This window comes from Taudactylus pleione, unplaced genomic scaffold, assembly GCF_031769625.1.
Source record: "Taudactylus pleione unplaced genomic scaffold, aTauple2 ptg001356l, whole genome shotgun sequence".
Classification (NCBI taxonomy): Eukaryota; Metazoa; Chordata; class Amphibia; order Anura; family Myobatrachidae; genus Taudactylus; species Taudactylus pleione.
In genome coordinates, this window is record NW_028285756.1 from 94,020 (window position 1) to 106,347 (window position 12,328).

Genomic DNA, 12,328 nt, shown 5'->3' on the forward strand with positions numbered 1-12,328 from the left:
CTAGGCTCCACAGTGCGGTGGAACAATTTGGTGCCCCCCTTATTTTAGTGGTACATCTTGGGGGTAATGATTTGTGCCAGAGGACATCGATGGATTTGCGTCACTCAATTGTGCGAGATCTTTACGAGGTAAGACGGCAGTGGCCGGAGTGTTTGGTTGTGTGGTCCTCGATAGTTGCTAGTTTATCTTGGGATTGTAGGTCAAACACGACAGTTTTAGATCGGTCCAGGAAAAAGGTAAACAGGTGGGTGGCTAGACATATTCTAGAAATGGGAAGTTTGGTGGTGCGTCACCCCTTAATCCGGATGCAGGACGCCCACCTTTTCCGTTGGGACGGAGTTCACCTCACTGAGGAGGAGATATATTTGTGGCTTGAAGGAATTTTTTCAGCGTTAGCAGTAGTGCCGATTTAGGGTTTATGGTGGCGGTTTCGGTTCTTGAGAGAATCTTGTGTGGCGGGGAAGAACGGCAACTTGGAGGCCAGCTTGCTGCAATATGGGGGGTGCACTCCCGTTCAATGCATTGGTTAGGCTGATTTCACCCTAATGGGGTCAGCGGTGCCTCTCACCCGAGGGGGCCTTAATAGTGCATTGGTATGGGTGTCGGATACCTCCCCTCTTGCTAGAAAGGGATAGTTGGCCCTTGCAAGCTAATTTCACATTTGCCTTTGACATTGGGATAGTTGGCCCTCGCAATTTGTGACATAATTTGCCTAAGTCAACTGGTTCGCAATATGCTGCCGTTCTTTCTTATGCCACCATTCTTCTGTTGTAATAAAATAAAACTGACCATTAATTTTGAACGGCACTTTTGGTCTCATGTCTTTATTTTAGTTAACTTTAGAGTTTAAGATTATTTAGTATGGTTCATCTGTCATCTGACGATAGAGAAGTTTATAAGTATAATCACCCATATGCAGAGTAGTATGCGAGGGGACTGCAAATATCCATACATTCGGTTTAATATCCATCTACATCTTCATAATCAGTGCGCAATTTCTCCAACACTTTACTTGGTGCAAAGATATGTCTTAAAACAAGCATATTTATGCTTCCAGCTAAGTCTACATAGCCCGCAATTCACTTGACACGTCCTCACTGAACAATGCAAACAGCCCACTTTCACCTCTTCAGTCACAAGTGGAGTTACGACTGAAATGCGATTGTTTCTGCATTAACCGTACTTGTGCACACTTGGTTCCTGAGCAGGGGTGTATCTATAATGGGTGCAGGGTGTGCAGTGCACACGGACCCCTGGGTCCAGGGGGACCTGCGCAGCACACCCTGCACCCATATTATCTAAAACATACCTCTCTAAGGTCTTGCATCGGGTCTACAGCGCTGCTCAAAACACGGGAAAATGGCCGCCGCTGCCATTTTTCCAGCATTTTGAGCATGCGCTGTGAGGCAATCGCAGTAGACTCTGGGCACACTCTAGTGCCCAGAGTCTACTGATTCTGCGGTGGCCGGCCAGCCACGTCAGTCGGCTGGCAGCCGACAGGGTGAGAGGAGGGAGCCTGTGACGGGGGATACACACGGGCCCCCTCCTCTCTACAGACGCCCCTGTTCCCGAGCATGTGCAAAGCGGAAACACACAAGATATGCTCCGCATATGGGCATACTTAGAACTCTCCAATAACCCCACATAGGATTTGCAGAGCAGGATGCCAGTTTTTTGCAGAGGACCACAAGTGTGCGCTGGACGATGATAGGAGTTGGACAGAAGGAGGAGAAAGAAGGGAATAAACAGTGCACCTGGGATTGCAGAGGAACATTATTGAAACGGGGTAAAGGGCGCATTTTTAGAGGTTTTCATGCTGTGCGGAGGAGCATACACCCATTTCCACCCCACACCAGGGGAGCTCGGGTCTTGTTGTGTCTAATTGAATTAACCCCTTAAAATGAACCAATAAAAATATTATATAATGATTCCTATGGAACCCTAAGTACCTGTGGCCACAAATAATAAGCCTGATTCAGAGTTTTACGCAAACCTGATGATTTGTATACAACTTCGATGGTTGCCATTCGGTGTCTGAGCAGGATCTGTACTGCGCATGTGCCGATCGGTGTCTGCGATAACGGGAGCAGTCCTCCCCAAAACCACAGCATGAGTGACTAGTGTCAAGAAAACTAGTGCGTCGGCTCTGTTTTCTGGCCGTAAGGAGGCCAGTGTCTTCCAACGCAGCCTCACTGGCTCCAGCTGCATAAATTTCACGACCATCCCGAGTAACCCGAGGGTTTCTCAGATGACCGATGTTCATGCAAGATATCTGATGGCAGCAGTAGATCACAGAAGCCGAAAGGGGGCATCTATTTACACAAGACGCCTCCTGCGACATTAGCATATTATTGCACAGCTGCTGCGTACAAAGGGGGTGTGCAATAATATACAGCTCTGAATCAGGTTCTGTGTTAACAAACCTGCATGCAGTTAAGTCAAGTGTCCTATTGGGAGAAATAAACAAAATAAAAGCTTGAAAAGTTCTGGGGTTCCGTGCTGTTAGTGTTATGCTTAATTAATAGCATCTGTCAGTATCAGCACATGTCATCACGTGGCTAAAGGCAAAATAGCACTTGCAGCAATTTGAATTCCATGGGACAATTATCTCCTTAAACTAATATGTTTCTGCAAGCGGCTGCTGTAGCCAAAGCATTATGTTTAATATCAATCATTAATATGGACCAGCTGCACATAAGCAGTATTAGTGCCGTCAGTGGTTACCTCCTAGTGCCAATACGTTACTGCAGTCCATCCCCGCTGCCGGTGCGTACCTGTCAGGCAGCTTGTGAGGTTCCAGTGAAGTCCATAGGCAAACACAAGGGGGGTTCCGGCTGCCTGGAAACCCCTCTCCCCAACCCACATCATAACCACAATACGAATAATAATATAATAGATTTTTACTGCTACTTGTTCTTTTCAGTATCACAAATGAAATAATTAGCACCACCTGTGGATCTTTTAACATGTGTCAGCCATTAATAAATACACCTGTGCACTAACTAGGAAATCTGGAAAACATGCTCTATTAGTGATGCACTGCTATAGACCAATAGGGTTACTAATACCTTAATGCCAGGGCAGTGCTAGGTTCTTCTGCTGCTCCCCCAGACTCCCAGACTTGCTACAATGCTCACATCTGAAATAAAAACGTTCAGTTCAGGCAGGATGGTCCTACTGCTGCATTTTATGGATTACTGTGATTGCTGGTCCTGTATATGCTGGAATAATGACACAGAATACACTATGTATGGTGCATATTAAAGCTGGTTAAGTGCTAATTATGCCGTCTTCATAGACTGGCCACACTTGCTCTAAAATCAAACACTTGGAAACCCCCCTCTAGAAAACTAGCATTTGCCACTGAAGTCCGATACGAACCACGGGCAGAACAGCGAGTATGGTGAGTCTGAAGTAGGGTCAGCTGACAGTAGCATAACAACAAGTAACTGACGCGTTTCTCTGCCTACTGTTTTCATCAGAGGAAGATGTAGAATCAGTCTTCCACAGTTAACGGACCTCTTGGCAGCTTCCGTGCATAATGGAATATGCACCTTAAAATATGTAGAGAGATTTAGATTTGGGAGGGGTGCATCCAAACTCAAATCTAAATTGCAGGGTAAAAATAAATCTGCCCAGGATTTGTAAGTTATATGCTTAAGCAGCCTGTGTTTACCCTGCATGTAAAAAAAAAAGTATTTGCACCCCTTACAAGGCAACATGGTTTGTCCAGGTACAAAGTTACCTAATTTATTTGCTTTCCCAAGTCACAATAAGCCCCTATATTTACAGGGACACATCAGACTGGCACTTGGTTAATGTGATTGAGTGGGACCCATGCTGTCCATTTCAATATCATCACTTTAAACAGACCAGTCAGGTTGGGGATTGGAGCCATAAGCTGGGTACACACTGACAGATATATTGGCCGATAAATTGTTCGCCCAATATATCTGGTGCCCGTCGGCCAGTGTGTACCAGCGATATGTCTATGAACGACGTCGTTCACAGACATATCACGTCGGCTGTGCTGCACAGCTGATGGCAGATATATCTGTCCATCGGGCAGTGTATGGGCGGGTGCAGGGCCGTAACTAGGGTGGTGCGGCCGGTGCCACCACACAGAGCGCAACAGCCCTGAGGGTGGAACTGGCTGCCCACTGCAATCTGAAATGACAGCAGCCTCCCCCCTGCAAGTTACTCCTCCTCCTCACGTCTATTGGGACAGGAGCCACAGTTTATAGTTGCCAGCCTTTTAAATTTGGTCCAGGATGCTAGCCAATCACGGCATGCGGATCAGCAGCCAATCAGAAGCAGCCTCGTGGCCGCAGGTCCGCACTGCGATTGGTTCACGTCCGATGCAAAGTTTAAACTGCTTATGCGGACACATCTGTCTTCATGCCCTAGCGATGGAACCCAATACTGCGTCCCAGAGCCGATCAAATCCCTGCCTTAGAGAGCCCACTTCCAGTGGGACGGGGAGGAGGAGAAGCAGCTGGTCTCAGCCTGCACCGATAGAGGATGGGCCATAGCTTGTACTAAGCTGCCCACGGAGAGCCCACTGCCAGCCAGGGGGATTGGGAAGAGGAGAAGCAGCAGACAACAAATATGGACTGAGAGGTACTGGGGGCAAGGTAGTGTGAGCACTGTGAGGTGTAGTGGGTGAGAGGGAAGAAGGTAGTGTCAGGTGCAGGGGGTGTTAGAGGGAAGTAGGCAGTGATTGGTGCAGGGGAGGGGCTGGGAGAGAGAAGCAGAAGCTTTCTCATGAGAAGGCATCCCAGTACAAAAAGAGTGGATGGTGTTTTTGCTAGTCATTTTTTTATCTAGGTGGTCAGTTGGGGTAGGGGTAGGGGGGGCGCCAATGCTCTCTCTCGCACAGGGCACCAAAATGTCTAGTTACAGCTCTGGGCGGGTGTACGGCACACATACAGCGGCAGCTGCGAGGAGGGGGACGGGATACGCCCCACCGGCCAGTGGGACCTGCGGCCAGTAGCAGATGAGGGTCGTTCAGTGTGTATGAACGACCATCATCTGCAGATGTACCTGTGCAGTGTGTACCCACCTATACTCTGTGCTGATAGATTGTTTGCTTAAAAATAGAATCAATATATGTGACGTCTGTCTGTTAGTGAACTTCTCAGACACCCTGTTGATATAGCGGGTTATTTTGGTTTATAATGTAGGAAATAATGTGTTGCACCTGGTCTGAGAGCTAAAATAATTGAGCTGAACAATTTGTGAAATGGATGGGAAAACTGCACAATGTAGTCTTATAACACAGCAAAGTACATCTGTTCAGCTGAATTAGATATATTTTCATTCTGTGAAACGAGAGGACAGAATTGTTGAGAGGCTATAATAAAAAACACTGACGAAGCCGGTACAGTCATATGATGCTCTACATCAATGTAGAGTGGGCAAATAGAAATATATAAGGCTGGGGGCCTGATTCAGCAAGGAACGTAGTTGCTAATAGGCACACAATCAGGAGATTGTTTCATCCTGAGCAAGCGTATGCATCGCATTGCGCGTACGCAAACCGGCCGCTACTCAGACCCATCGCAGAGTGATTGACAGGAAGTGCCGTTTGTGGTAGGTGATGGGGGGGTGGTCAGCAAAACGCAGGCGTCCCAGTGCGTTAAGATGCCGTAGCAGGGGCGTACATAAACTAGCCACTGCGATGCCGTAAGCAGTCTGAGGCCTCATGGCGTGCGTAGATGTTAACAATTTCTTAGTAAGATCAGAGCTTGTGCAAGTGTGCGTGAGGCTGCGATGGTACTCGATTGTACTGATGGTTTCGCAGTCTTGCTAAACATTACAGAGTTGTGCTAAGTAAAGTGGGCGTCCCTGTGTAGTGCTGCGACGGGATAGCATTCGCAATGAATTAACATACTATTGCAGTTGCGATCTGTAGTGTATCAGGCCCTGGGACAAGCACGGTAGATAGAAAAGTGCAGAGGTGAAACAAAGAGTAAAGTTAGGGTACCAACAGAACCAGTGGTGGTTTCAAAGGTGGGGTTGCAGCGCAGTCCAAAATTCAAACATGGGAACCACACCAACTGCCACCCCAAATGCTGCCAGACATCGCCTTTTGACCCCTGCAGGTGATCAGTGGCTCCCCTATTTGACTTTTGGATTGTGCTGCAGCCACTGCTCTGAAAAGAACCGAGGGCCTCATTTACATATGCACCGGACCATTATTGCTGGTTTTGGATCTGCATCTCCTTCATGTTTAGGATCTGGATTTGGTTTTGCAAAAGCGCCCTTGCGTGTTTTGGTTTTGGATCTGTATTTTTTTTTTTAAATTATAAAAACAGATAAAATCACATAATTTTGGCCTATTTTTGTTCCTATGGTATTATTAACCTTAATAACAATTATTTTTAGGCATTTCCAGTCAATTGTAACCACCTCACAGCTCACAATATTGTTTTTACTACTTTGCACCAATATAAACTAAAGGCTGCAGCGAGCTGGCTGGCTAAAGTAAGCGACAGAGCAACAGCACAAATGCACGGCAGTTTAAAAATTAAAGGACATCTATGAAGCATTGCCACACAGCAGTAGCAGACATGATGGCAGTTTAAGAAACTATAATAAGGTCAGTCGGCAATGCCCCAAACAGCGCATAATGCAAAGAAAAGAGGTGCAAGATGGATTGTCCTTGGGCCCTCCCACCCACTCTTATGTGGGATATTAAAAAGGACATCCACAGTTTAACAAACCAAGCACTTTAGTGACAAGGACTGACACTTTTGTGGCTGAAGTGATTGGTTTGTTTGGGCCCCCACAAAACAATTTTTTAGGACTGCCTCCACTTATTAAGGAGGAGGTTGATGATGAGGGTGTTGGAGATTGCATGTGCTGGTCCAAACTGCTGGTAGCTGATACTAGACTGCTTGTTCTTAGTTTACAAATTATTATAATTGTGTTAAATAAATTGCGTGAACTCGCTGCAAATGGTGTATCAGGGATGAGGTGCCTAGATGGTTAACGTCCCTTCCTCTGCTAACTTTGGCTTCACAAATGGTACAGATGCCTTCACAACTGTTGTCAGGATTTGGGTTAAAAAAATTCCACACCCAAAATGTGGCTTTTCTGGTCTTATGCCCAGGCAGGACAATGGCTTTCTTTTTATCACAAGCAAGAACTGCTGCCACTGGTGGCTGATTTACACAAACAACATTCTCAATAGCATCAGATAGGACACAAATATCCCCTCATCCTCGTTTTGCACTTGCTCCACACTAACATCCTCAATTTCTATTATTTCCCCATCTAATACTAGCACAGCCATCATGGCATCAGTGATCCGCTTTGCAACTGGGTGACAGCTGTCATACTTGCTTCCTCTATCAAAGGATTGTTTAACAGTCAATTGTTTTTTTAAACTGCAACTAGTAGTAGTCTTCTTTGTCCCTTTCTGGGATGAAGATCCACCTCCAGCAGCAGCAGCAGACCTATTGTCAATGTTTCTTCTAAGGAATCCTGGACAAGGGACAAGGGAGGAGTCACCTAGCCTTATCCTGGATACAGAACTACCTCCGATCATTAGTAAGGATATTGATGATGAAGGTGTTGGTGGTGGAAATTGCAGGTACTGGGATCTAGTTTAGGGAAGGGAGCTAACTGATGCTGGACTGTCTGTTAATTTTTTAGCACCAGTTTCTGATTTTCCCAAAAATATTCCATGAACTCACTGAAAATGGTGTAACAGGGAGGAGGTTCCTAGATAGTTAAGGTCCCTACCTCTACTTTCTCTACTTTACAAACGCTACAGTTGGCTTGACAATTGTTGTCCGGATTTGGGTAGAAATAATCCACACATAAGAAGTGGAAGTTTTTTGTCTTATGCCCAGGCATGACAATTAGTTTTTTCTTATCATGGGCTACAACTGTTTTTCTATTGGTGCCTGATTTACACAAACAACATCCTCATAAACAACATTCTCATTATCAACATCCTTATTAGCATTAGCTACATTAATATCCTCATCCTGGTGCACTTCCACAGCACCATCCTCGATTTCTATGTCAGCATATTTACTTGTGCTACTCATTCCTACATTTTCAGAGGGTGCTCAAATGGTGGAAGGAGCTCCTCTTGAGTACAACAGTGGTTCCCAAACTGTGTGCTGCGGCACCCTGGGATGCCTCAGGACACTTGCAGGGGTGCCTCAGGGTGGTGGTCCATCAAATTCTTTATGGTCAATGTAATGTAAATATGTGCACAAACGGAAGCACAAACCTGTCCACCACTATATAACCAAACCTAAGGATGACAGGTAAGCACAATTTACTTCACTGTACTACTTCACTACATTTTTTTCTGAATTTCTCAATAACTTTTGACTTAGGGGTGCCGTGAAAACAATACTGATGCACTAGGGTGCTGTGAACCACTGGAGTACATTATTGGAAAGGTCAGGCTCACCCATGGCACCCACAGACACACTTAGACTCTCCTCAGGGATTTGTGACATTTCTGAGCACACAGTTGGTTCCTGTGCCTTAACAATTTTAGTTTTTTTGATACTTCTACAGGGAGAAGGGCTTACATCATCAAAAGAGGCAGAACAACAAGTCATAAAAAAAGTCCAAGGCCTTAGCCTTTCCTTGCCACTTTGTTTGGTGAAAGGCATATTTCCAATTTTATGTCTTTCTGCAGCTAACTTTCTCTTTGATGTTTTTTCTTTACCACTGTAAAATATTGGTTCTTTGATTTTAGATGCCCTGAATTAAGCCCTGTATGCCCTTGGGCATCGGCTTTAGTAGATGACGTTGACGGACTTGTATCATCATGACTGGTGGCAGCAGCTCCAGCACTAGTATGTGGTTCTTGCTTTCCACTCAATTGATCATTCGCCATATCAATAAACATGAATAAAGTGGGGAACAGCACACACCATAATTTTTTCAATTTTTTTTATTTTTAACTTTATTATAAGCTTTGTTCACAAACGACACTGCAGAGTCACACCGCTTATGTGAATGCACTGGGGTAGAACCTACAGCGTCAAATACTTGTATGAATATTACACTGCAGTATAAATTACCTACAGCATCACAATACTTGTATGAATATTACACTGCGGTATGAATGACCTACAGCGTCACAATACTTGTGTGAATATTACACTGCGGTATGAATGACCTACAGTGTCACAATACTTGTATGAATATTACACTGCGGTATGAATGACCTACAGTGTCACAATACTTGTACGAATATTACACTGCGGTATGAATGACCTACAGTGTCACAATAGTTTTATGAATATTACACTGTGGTACGGCCAGCAGTGTCACAGTACGTTTTACTTTTACTTTTTTTTTTTCTTTTTACAGCCCATGGACGGACAGCACACCCCTGGATTGAACACACAGCCCTCCTGGGTGAAGCTCAGCACACCCCTGGATTGGCAGCACAGGCCCCTGGACAGAGCACAGCACACCCCTGTTTTGGACAACAGCCCACTGGACAGAGCACAGTGACAGCACACCCCTGGATTGGACAACAACCTCCTGGACACACAGCCCCCCCTGGAGTGGATGGAGCACAGCACACCCATGGATGGGGACAGAGCACAGTGACAGCAGTGCACACCCATGGATTAGACAACAGCCCCCAGGGACACACAACCACCCCCTGTACACACAGCCCCCCCTGGAGTGGACGGAGCACAGCCCACCCCAGGACTCAGCAACGAAATGGTGCCAATGATATATTTACAATCCAAAACCCGCGTGAATCTGACAGCAGGAGGATGACGTTTTGCCTCTTTTTGGATTCCGAGTCAGGCGGGAAAATCCGAGCCTCACTCGGATCCTTCTCGGATCCCCTATGTTCGGGAGAACCGGACCCGCTCATCTCTATTATCAATGAGTTTTATCATTCACAAAGAGTGATAAAACTCATTGCATATGATAATAGGCTCCAGCCAATCAGCTCTCAACTGTAATCTGTTTGAAAAATGACAGTTGGGAGCTGATTGGCTGGAGCACCATTTATCATACGCAATGAGTTTTATCATGATAAAACTCATTGATAAATGGGCTCCTAAACTTGGCATTCCATTTTCATATACTGTTGTATAAGTCTAATGCTGGCCATACACTGTGCGATGCACCGTCTAGTGCGACTGCCGATCCGTCTGCAGATGGATCGTGCGGTCTGCGGAGACCGCAGGAATGCTGGCAGTGACAGCACGATCCATCTGCCGGCTCCCCCCTCCACCATTTGAATGGGATCGTACATCGCATCCCAGGTCAGATGGTTCTGCAGGAAGACCTGGGGATGCGAAGTACGACCCCGCGGAAGCAGCAGCACGATATCAGGTATGATATCATGCCCATACACGGCATGATATAGCACATATATCGTGCTGATCCGCTGGATTGGCAAGTATATCGTGCCATGTATGGCCACCTTTACAGTCTCTTTCTCCTTACACATCTGTTAGCTGGTAGTGACTTACATCACTTGCTACCAAAAGGTTGACCCACCATTATATTCCAGGATCCCACTCGCCCTTACTGCTTTCCTTAAATTCTTTCTTATCTCTTCTGCAACTGCAACAGGAGAACAGTGGGCCTGATTCAGAGCCACTCGTAAGCGGCCGCTCGTTCATTCCGAGCGATGTTTGCCCAACTACGCATGCATACGGATTTTAATACGCATGCGCGAACCAGTCAGTGCGGCCGAAAATCGTTTGTTCGCTAAATAGCGAATGCCTGCTATTTTGAGTGACAGGAGGAGGCGTATGTGGGTGGTAACAGAGGAAGGTGCTTGAAAACGGGGAGTGGAGATCCGAACGCAGGCGTGCTTAAAGGTCAAAACGGGCGTTTTATGGGTGTGCATAATTAATACAGCAGCGTCATTGACCACGTCACTGGGTTATTTTATAGTCAGAACTGCTCGCAAGATTGTGGTAGGAAAAACCAACCACAAGAATAGCGAGCAGTTCATACGCTGGTCGATGTACTCGATTAATCTAATAAATAGCGGACATGACGTAGGATGCGAGCGGCCAGGGGGCGTAGTTTTCTAAAAAAGGACCGCATGTTTTGTACGCTCGTTCAGACCTAGAAGCGTGAACAGACCGCAAAGAATGAACGATTCATTTGAATAGCCACCCCTTTTTTCTGAAAGAGCGAGCGCAAATAGCATCCGGCTCTGAATCAGGCCCAGTGTGAGTGTTCAGGCCGATCGGAACAGCAAAAGTCTGTCATGCACTTTGGAGCGCAGAGCAGTGACTTAGGTGTATCTGAAAGCTTGCTATGTCTGCATGTAAGAATTATGTTTTCAGTAGGATGTGCCAGCCCTGGAGTGAGGGGCCACGATGTGCTCCAGAGAGGCGTCACGGCTGCATGTTTTTTGGTAGATCTTTGGCCTGAATCTGAGTCGCACTCAAGACCGAATGAGGCCGGATCTTGTGATTTTTAGCAAGCCTCGCGTGTGCGCAGCAGCCTACTGTATATACGCAACTACGAGCAATGCTGAGCTGTATGTATCAGTCGCTTTCCACCAACAGCTGAATGAGCATTAATGGGCAGCAACAGGGCATTTGCTCGTGGGCATGTCATGAGCGTGCAACCAGAGTTGCGGACTATTCTGAGTTGCGCATATGTAGTGCGAGCGCCGTTTTAGGTGGTGTCTGGAGTTGTAATCATCACTAGTATTGTAATTACTGTTACTAGTGATGACAACTGTTCTTGTGGCCAGAGGTGTCAGTGCAACCGTATACGTGAATAAGACTAAAGCACAGATAGCCGCATACAGTCGGACTTACCATCCCTGCAGGCGATCGTAGCCCGTAATTGCAACCGCATTATGGAGCTCATTCAGAGCCGGTCGCTAGCAAGCGGCCGCTCATTGCAGACGATGTTCACTAATGTGCGCATGTGTGTAGTTCGCAGTGCGTGTGCGCAAACTAGTACAAGCGATCGCAAATTTCTCGCTCGCCCTGCAAAGACAGCCCAGTGGAATGAGTGACAGGAGAGGCCGTTTGTGGGTGGTAACAGGGGCAGGGCAGTAGTAATGGGGGAGTGGAGTTGTCGACGCAGGCGTGCCAGAGTGTTTTCACGCCGTTTCTGGGATGTACATAATTAACAGGCAGAGTCATAGGACATGTCACCTGGTTGATTTTTGCACTGAAGTGCTCGCAGTGCTTGCGGTAGGGTACAGACAACCGCAAGCGCTGCGGTCAGATTAGATGGATCCCGATGTACCGATGGTTGTATATAGTTCCTGGAGATGACGTACGCAAGTGGGCAGCTAAAAGCAGGCTGGTGGGCATCTATAAGCACAAAGTGATCGCTTGCCCAG